The following is a 9,958-nucleotide window of genomic DNA, read 5'->3' as shown; positions in this document are numbered from 1 at the left end:
TGCTTTAACATCATCTCGAGGCGCGAAAGTAGAGTGCGAAAGCCATAGTAGCGCAGGCGCAAAAGCAGACAACAGCAAGAAAAGGGTCTGTGTTCCTAAATGCCACTAAAAAACTTCCTAAAGTGATAGATCGACAATATACGCAGTTTGAAATAATTTTTTCTCTCTAATGTGCGCCTATTAGATGCAAAGTAGTGGTTTCCGTTGCTGCTCAATATTTATCTGACAGGAGAGAGAGCTATCGCTTATTTTGGACAATTTCACGTCATGATGATGTCCTGTCCGATCATGACCGATGACTTCACCTATTACTTCCTGAACAGCTTTCAGGCCTGCGCCCAAAATTTTGACGTCAAGTCCGGCAGGCTGACACTTGCAGAAGCCACATCGCCAGCGACATGATTTAAGCCCCTGCTGCTCTTTCTTTCACGCTCCCTGCGTCGCGCGGGCCGGTTGGTTGCTGCGGCGTGGTCGCGCCTGTCGTCTCTCGTCGTTTTGCTGCAATTTTGCTTAAGTGTGTGATGTTGCGTGGATACTAAAATGCCGAATAAGTGTTGTGTGTCGGGGTTCACCAGCAATTACGATGCGAGCAGGAAGATACAAGTGTTTTCTTTCCCAAAAAACGACGACAGTTTCAAGAAGTGATTACGCGCCATTACAAGGAAGGACTTCGTGCCCACTTCGTCCACTAACGTAAGTAATTTTTATGGTACTGTTATATGCTCCTGGTAGCTTTTACTTAATCAGCACTATTATTATGATACTTCCGATGCCAAGATAGACTTATTGTGGCCGCATTTCTTTATTGCAAACAGGGCTACCATAAATATTTTATTAAGTGGATTTCTAGATGTTTACAAAACATTTGTACGTTCGTGCAGGTTTGCGCCGATTATTTCGATGCTTCATGCATCGAGACGACGACATCGTACACGAATCCAAGAACAGGATGTTCTTACAGTTCGATTGCCAGTACCGCGGATGCGTCGTGTATCGGTGCCTACCGTATTTCTCAACTGCCCTTCGTACCTTTCCGCACCACACAACAGCAAGAGAGAAGCACCTAACGCTAAAAGGAGCCGACTAGAATCTTCCCAACTTGCCCGTGCGGAGAAAAGATCACTGGCGTCATATGAAGCGGAGCAGGAGAGAGGCCAATTTTCGTCACTCAAAGAACTAAAGGCGCGCCTACAAGTGGTCTCAATGTCAGTGCAGTAGACTGTGATTCATAAAGAAAAATTCACGATGATTTTAACATCACCAACGATCGTGAAAATTGGTTGAAGGCGTCATTGACAGTGTTGGAAAACCTCCAAGGATCCGCGATCGAGAAAGGTGGTCGCGCTGTTGTACCAGACTTGGTTCGTAAAGTAAGCTCATTGTTGGAAATTTTGAACAACCTGTGCATGCTGTCTGGCGAGCGTTGTAGTTCTCGCCGCCTGTCGCTTGCACTAAACTTTTTCTAGACAAGTTAGAAGCAAGCACTAATGAAAACAAGAAAGGGCTGTGAAATGTTTAAAGGAACAGCTAACACTACTCTCTGCAGAGCGTATTCAGTGCATCACACAGTTAATCGTGTTTGCATGAATTCTCCACACAATATCGCCGCATGCCTACAAGTATTTGAGAAGAACAAGTACACTAGCCTTGCTCCATTCGAGCACTATTAGGAAAGTGTACTCAGCTTTACAAATGTGCCCAGAAATTGATTCTTGTGATGCAACTTTTCTTCAGTACGTTTCCCAGATATTTAAACATCTGCAACCACATGAAACGACTGTGACGTTGATGCTTGACGAATTCATATCAAGCCTTGTTTTGATTATAAGGGGGGCAGCATATGTGGTGCTGCAGTGACCTGCAGCGAGGCAGCCACATCTGTACACGTGTTTATGATGCAAAGTCTGCTGAGCTCATTCAAGGAGGTAGCACACAATCTTCCGGTAAAAATCATACAGGGTGACCAACTTCATGCTATACTGAAGAAGGTGATCGCACGCTTGGAAGAGAACGGGTACAGGGTCACAGCCGTTGTTTGTGACAGTAAGTTTCTAAACAGAAAAGCAATGAAGATGTTTCTGCCAACGTCAGTGCTTCGCCATTTTTATCCACATCCGGCAGATCCAGATCGGCCATTATTTTGTGTGGTAGCTGCTGTACATCTTTTGAAGTGTATCAGAAACAATTGGCTGGATCATGAAAATGCGGGGGCTTGCTTTTTCTACCCACGCTTTGAGCTTTCAACCCATGATGTTCGTCCTGAATGCAAAATAACTGCCTCATTTAATATTTTGGGAGATTTGCATAAAGAGGAGTCATCTGTACCGATAAAGTCTGGGTATGGCTTGACATCCAAATAACTTATTCCGAGCAATTTCGAATGGCAATATGTGAAGCTGGTACTGTAGATTTTTAATCCGCACTTAATTAGCCACAGCCCTGGCAGCTCACAGTGGTGAAGCTGATTTTTAACATGCGGCAGCAGCAGCAGATTTCATAAAAATCAATCTTCGCTGGTAGAGTATTGCCAACGTAAAAGCGCGAATTAAAGGCTTCCATCATCGTAATGATTGCGAAGAACACTAGTCTTGCAGTACAGATGACCCAAAAGTAGTTTTTCTGAATGGTTTCATTACCTGGCTTGATGTCTGGGAATTTTATGCGCATGACACTGCGTCCTTACCATGGACACATTCAGTGTCCTAAGGCTATCTGCTCAATCCTTACTAGCATTGGCAAAGTACAGCTTAAGTGAACTTCATTTTAAGTACGCCCTACTAGGGAAAGTTCAAACGGATCCTTTCGAGAGTAGCTTTAGAAAGTACTGGTAAATGGCTGGTGGGCAGTACCACATATCTGTTTGAAAGCTTTGTGAGATAGAGGGCAGGATTCGTCTTCAAAATGTCCTGCCAAAGATGAGCACTGATGACTCCAGAAACATCGAAGACAGAAACAGTATCAGAGATGTAGGAAAATCCTTTAGTGTTCAAGTGGGGGGCACTGACCTTGATGCACATAGAGAACGAATGACAGTCATTGGTTATGTTGGCGTGTATTGTGCGCATGCTAAAATGAAAGTTTTGAAGTGTGAAACTTCCCGTGGACACATGGTTTTTGCCGGAAGTTAGACGGAAATGGAAGTAGACACCCATTCCTTAATCGCACAACTTGACCAAGGTGGACTCAAATTTCCCTCTGCCCTAGTGATTACAATAGTCATGTACACAGAGGTTGCAGTTACTAAGCTTGTGAAAACAGTGCCTGCACACAATTTCTCCATGGGCCCAACTAAAGGACTGTCGTCCGGCAACTGACGCTCTACTCTTACCGAGGCTTGAGGACATAGATGCATGTGAAAATAGGCATGCCTGCGAGCTCCTTGTGACACTTTTTGTAAACTGTGCAGCAAACATATTGCTTAACAACTTATGGGAACAAAGGAATGATCAACTTGATATTATAAAAAAACAGAAGACAAAAAACAGAGAAGTCCAAGTCTTTCTTGAAAAGTAATTTTCCATAACTTGTACACCGCACATTTAATTATTTTAAATTGCACTTCAGGTATTTTATTGCAGTTTCCTCATGTGATTTCTTTGGCGAACTTCTGCCTGTTGTAGTGCAATGAGCCTTCTTTTGTTTGCCTCATGCATGTTTTCTAGCCCAGAGTTTAACAGACGGTTCTTTGTTTTTAATCTAAAATTTTATAGTATTTTGGCAATTAAGTACAATGCTGTTTTTTCTTACTGAGCTCAACCTCAGACAGTGCCTACTGTGGTAGATGAATGACTTGTCACACCTTTTGTCTGAATGTGCTCTTCTTGTGCAGTGTCTATTATTGTATTATTGTTGCATTTTCTATTACGTATTATTGTATTAGAATCTATATTATTTTGCAGTGCAGTTTGTGCAGTGGATTCCTTGCGCATTCTTCTACCTGCAACAGTGAAATGAGTGGTTCTTTCTGTCACCTATTTATTATAACCTAGTCCACAGCTTAGTCACAAGTGTGTTTAATGTAGAGTGGTTTCTTCGCTTGTCTTTGACTCTACAAAGTAATATACTGTGTTTTATGCCATTGAAGTGCGGCCATCTACTCTGAAAAATGTATGAAATAATATTTTCGTCTAACCTAGAGTAAAGATGCGAGTATGGTTTCGTTTTCTTCCTCTTGGCATTGCAATGGGCTATGTTCTGCTTCCTCTCATTCATCTGAGACTCGTACCGTGCCACAGGGCCTACTTTAATATACAGATGACTGTTTTTGGCATTGTAACTGTGTGTACCTCTTATCGCAGCAACAACTTGTTTCCGCTGTCAGTTGTTTACGATTTTATAGCACGCAGTATAAAAAGCAACATTCGTCTACATTACTGCACAATATCGTTTTCTGTCGGTCATGTATTTTGGCCGCGAACGATGTGTAGTCGTAAATATCTGTGAATATCCATACGGACAGAGTCTGCATTGATAAATAAATATGTATAATTCTGCTTCGAATCCTAATTATTTGTCTTTACCCTGATAAATCGCGCGGACCTGGCGGTCGACGAGCCTGTCTGTGGCATAAGTTACCGCAAGGCGAGCGCGCGGCAATCGCTCGCGCCCCTCGGCCGGTGCGCAGTGACGTCATTGAAATCGCGTCACGTGACGCGCAGGCCTGAAAGCTGTTCAGGAGGTAATGGTTCACCAGGCGGTTCACGCATATACGACGCTAAACCCGCCCGGCGCTCGATCAAGGCGTTTCTGTGCGCCCTTAATTTGCGCTTCCTCACACACAACGCCAGCTAACCTTTGAGAAAGAAAATCGTGCTATAGCGGGAATCAAACTCCTAACCTTTCGATCACCAACCGAGAGTGTTACAGACTAAGCGACGCCGGGTTCTTTCTTCTGCATGATATTTATTTCACTCTTTTAAACGTGGAAAAGAGCTGTATACATTATTTACAAAGTAATCAACCTGTGACGACGTATCTTAGTTCTCTTTGTCTAACGTTATGTCAACGCGGTTGCTATGGAAACCGCGGCCGCTGACGTCATGGCGCATTCTATCAAATCCATGCCGTCATAGGAGAAGGCGGGCGCGCGATGGGAAAAAAATCTACCAAGGTCGTGTGCATCGAATTCGCTTAAAGTCCCTCCGACTTGTGTCAGAATGTCCCGTAAATGAGAACTCCACGCGGGAGGAGCGACGTGTTACATCCAGTCCCACACTTGAATCGGCACTGCAACGAACGCATGCCAATTAAAGCCAAGTTGAAACCGCTATAGGCTCATGAATGTGCGCCCGTGCGTGCGTGTGTGCGTCCGTCGGCAAAAAGTGTTACCTATATGAAAACCTTTATAAGCCTCTAATGTCAGACTTTTATTATTATTAATATTATTATTATTATTATTCCTTAGTATTTATATTTCAGTGTGTGTGTGTACTTACCCTGATATTTTATTGCCTTTACTTTTCGCCGCCGATTTTGCCGGGCCTAGTCCTGCAAGCCTCCTCTTGGCTTTGACATGCCCGAGTCTTTATGTATCCCAATGTGTTGTGGCAATAAATTATTATTAATATTATTAGTAGTAGTAGTAGTAGTAGTATTAGTATTATTATCTTTTCCCGGAAATCCAGGCAGCAAAATTAGAGCAAGAGGGCATTTTTGTGAGTTTATATGTAATTTTGGCGCGTAAATTGCTACTTTTCTCAAAAGGCTGCTGCGCATTACGGCCAGAAATGTAGATTTTCGAAGAACAACTGAAATTCGTTGCGGTATGAAACAGCACTGGCCAACAGGACTTGGTGCACGCCTTAAGCGACCCTCCTAATAAAATGTGGAAAGAGTGCCAACCTTACTGTATAATGGACTTTCTTTTAAATTCAGGCCTTTAGTATATGCATACTAGTGAAGGCGTAGGCACAGAGCGGTTCACACCACCAGCTTGATCTTTATAATATCGTCTAAGAGTTAAAAGCCAACTCGCGACTGCTGCATTACTCAATTCAAAGAACCCGACAGCCTCCGTCCGGCCGGTCTCCGCTGCCCATTAGGCTGGTGTATGAACGTACGTTGTACCACCTGCGTTTTTAAAAAGTGCGCTATTAACAAGCCAAGCGTTATGTATCAATACGTTACTTGTATCTCTTGTATATTTGTCGCCTGTAACCACTCGACGCTAAAGTTGCCAAGTTTCTTCCAGGTGATTCTATGCGGGTTTAGTGGAAAGGTCCCGCGCTTTATTACCAGTAAGTTTAGCGTTGGCTTCGTAGTCGGTAAGAATGCGAGGCACGACAGTTTCCTCATTTCCTGAGTTAGTAGTACGTATGTGTATGTCGCGAGCGTGGAGAAAGCACGTAGTCGCACGCTCATCAGCCTGGTGCAATCAAGGTGACGCCAGGAAATGCGCAACTTACGGCGCTCGCTTTATCGTGAAAGTGTTCCTCGCGGTACGAAGAAAGACACGAAATGCTAAGTGATAGCGGAAATACTGCCCCTCGTCATGAGTCATCATGCTGGTGGCAGCGTTAGTATAGACAGCCGCTCAGGTGACACTTTGGTTCAGCAGTTGCATCCGCTATTTGCGCGCCCCTTATACTCTACTGGGTGTTCCAACGAACACGTCAGCCATTTTTATAATTTAGTAGTTCTAGATTATCTAGCATATAATCTGCGCCCCAGCAGACTTTTTTACTACAAAATTGCTTCTAATTACAGAGCCTTGAACCATAATTCACAAATATTTTCTTTAATTAGCCCTTAGTGGCTAGTGCCAATCGGGAGTTCGAAGCTGTGTACAAGATGTGTACAAGACTGTGTGCAAGACGATATGCCATATCAGGTTCTCGAAAGCAAACAAATCCGGAACCGCTTATGCGATGTTGCTCTGAAAAAGAGCGACCACTCTGTTGGTAATGGCTCCCTCCTTCTGTCCTCCAAGCGACGAAGCAAGCGAGAGTTATTCACGTGGCGGAATAGCGCCTGCGGGTTCTTTTCGGCGTCAACATGGCATCCAATAATGTGCCGTTTCGACCAAGGTTCTGCGCGCATAATGCACTCCGTGTCGGTTTTGCATACCGAAGCATGCACCGAAGTTCTTTTCGTCGCATGGATCTGCAAATAAAGTTGTTTTTGTTGTTGATGTCGTTGTTTTTGTTGTTAAAAACGGATATAAGATCGCGTTGTCCGTGGCTTCCGACTCCGCATGGCACTAGCCACCCAAATACGTCAACTGAAACTGCAATTAGCGAGGTCTAACTTTTATATAGCTGTGCAATAAAGAGCTTTTACAGTGAATTACAAATTACAGTGAATTGCAAATGGGTGCTTGTTACTAAAGTGTTTTTATTATTGTAACTTCGGACTCCTCATATTTAGTCTTTTTTTTTTTCTTTCAAAGCTTGCCGCTAAAACAGTCAGTGTTGGTGAGATATTTTGGGGAATCCCCCAAGGTGGAGTAGATTTGTAATAAGGGAGTATCTACCCATTGACATCCACCCAAGCGCAGAAACACGGCTACAAAGGAAAAAAGTCGGTATGCTATAACGGGTTCTGCTTTCAGACCTCGCATGTTTCCTTCAAGTAGTATAGCAAAAACGTCAAAAGTAACAATATCTCCCCGCCACACGCGACCCAGGGCCACTTGGTATGTGTTAGGACTGAAGAAAGGCGGTATCCGCTCATCACAGTATGCCGCGCTGGTAGGCTGGACTGCATGCGCTTTTCTGCTTCAAGGTTTCGAGTTAGCACGTGAAAAATCTCCATACTCTGTATTCCATCAATATACCGGAAATGTCGTTATAGAGAATCCAAACACTGCCATCGAAGGATGCAGTTTTGTTAGGGGTACTTGGACTCACGACAATCGGCTGGAACAGTCTGCCTACAGGCGGGTACATGCAGCATTAGCGATGCCACTGAGAGCGCGCAGAATCTTCTACCTCATCTTGACAAGTTCATCATGACCTTTACAGTGCGTATATCCGCAATTTTAAGCACTCAGTTATATCATTATTGAGGAGGATAACTACCAGTACTATTAAAGAAGCGAATTATTGATTTACTTTATTCAAAAGCGCAAATGATATGCTTAGGCTTTTTCCCTAGTGAGCAGCTATAGTCACAGTACTCCTGCGGAGAAGGCACTCGTCTAACTAAATCTGTCCTTATTATTCCAAACAGAGCTAAGTACATCGTCCTATATATCTATAGAGCTTTCGAACAAAAATGCAGCTGTGAAAAAGATGTTATTTTTTTGTACACTCAATTGTTTATGCTAATTCTTTGACGGATTATGATTCATGATGTTTAATGCTGTTCATTTTAGATCTCCGGAGGATCAGCTATATTATCCACACTCACACACACACACAAACTGATATATATATTGAGCACTGTATGCTTGTTTAGAAAATTCCCACTTCCAGTTTCGATACTTCCACTTTTCCGTGCCTCAAAATGAAAGCGCTGACCTCTCCAACTTTACCAGTGCAAATTTCCGAAAATTCATTCACCCAATTTGCCCGAAAATAAACTCCGAGCAAACTCTTCTATATATTATTCTGGAATTATTTTTTCACTAAGAACATGTCGTTAGCCCGAAGATACACTAGCGATGACGTAAACTGGGAAGATAAGTTCCATCAAAATAAGTGCCGCAAGCTTATGCTTAGTTTGATCAAATTTGTAAGGTCGGCCCAGGAAGGTACCCGTTTACCGTCGAGTGCAGGTCTTACTATGACGTCGTTCTCGCATTCTGTGGGTTCAAGGCCTCGGAAAGTAAATTTCTGCGCTCACATCCTCCAGAGTAGTCCCCTTAGTCGTGGTATTCTGTGTTTTTTCGGCTAATTTCCCTTGGACGATTTATGAAAAACCATCTCCGGTTCGGTTTTTTATATAAAGTTGCCTGTCTCTAAAAATATGAAGCTCTACATCATTATATTAGAGTTCTTATAATTGTTTTGTAATTGAAGTATCATAATTTTTTGTTCTCCTAATTAGTTGATTTTACTTTTCTAGTAATTACAGGTTCACTTTTCTCCATGTTGTACGCCACGTGTGATCAACATGAAATTTCAGTTTTGCGGCTTTAGCTTTCAATTCTACTTTGTAGTAAAAAACACTAGTTCACTTTCTATTCTTAGTGAACTTTCGGGACCCCCCTTTTACATCGCGTGGAAAACAGGTGGATGCGATGAGTGCGTGCATTTGACCTACCAATTCTGCTGTAAAATTTACACAAAAGCCTTTTCATTGTGACAGCTTCATACAGGATATGTCTCTTGTCCTACCTTAAAGATTAGTTTACCCATTTTGATTCAAACTTATCGTGATGCGTTATCTGCCCGTCATCGTTACAATGAGGCATCACTGCTACCTACGTTTCCTTCCTCAAGGACGTCTACCGACCCAATGGTCTTCCTCGGTCACTATCAATTCTTGTCATAAAATTTCGCACTTGCCTAGGGTAGCGAGCCTTGGGCTTCGTGGTAGATCAGTAACTACCCCCACTTAGCACGTACTGAGCTCTGCAGGCTTCTGCTTCAAATCACAGTAGGGTTGCCAACGTCCCGGATTTTGAAGGACTGGCCCTCATTCTTATATGTAAACGCGTGTCTCTACTTGTCCTTGTCGAGACAGCGATGTGTCCCGGACTGAAGACAAAACAGTTCCACAGCTCATAACGTGAGGCGACGAAAATGACTCACGCTTCCGGTTCGCTCACAGCTCTAACAGCAAGCGCGCTGAGGCCGCTACATGTGCGCGCTCCAGAAGCATAGGGCAGGGTGTATGGCGCAAATACGGTAGGTGTACCTGAAACACAGCGCCATCCCAGGAACCCGCAGCAATAATACAGCAATATGGCTCTAGCGTTATCGTTTCTCCATCTTTCATTTTCACGGTGACAAACAATTGTAATGGTAAAGCGTGGGCTTCCACTGTTTCTCAAGGCAGAGCTATGGGTGAAGCA

General features: G+C 43.4%; 1 pseudogene across 1 annotated transcript; it reads left to right on the top strand.

Annotated features, from left to right (window-relative positions):
• Positions 1–442: 442 nt before the first annotated feature.
• On the top strand, positions 443–4,500 carry LOC146195925 (uncharacterized; annotated as a pseudogene). Its single transcript, XR_014706054.1, has 2 exons — positions 443–693; positions 882–4,500. The product of XR_014706054.1 is annotated as an uncharacterized LOC146195925 (transcript).
• Positions 4,501–9,958: the final 5,458 nt, after the last annotated feature.

This window comes from Amblyomma maculatum, chromosome 3, assembly GCF_055883805.1.
Source record: "Amblyomma maculatum isolate TAMU_Amacu chromosome 3, ASM5588380v1, whole genome shotgun sequence".
NCBI classification, from domain to species: domain Eukaryota; kingdom Metazoa; phylum Arthropoda; class Arachnida; order Ixodida; family Ixodidae; genus Amblyomma; species Amblyomma maculatum.
Note: the sequence above shows the minus strand (reverse complement) of the source record. Positions and strands in the feature narration are given on the sequence as shown.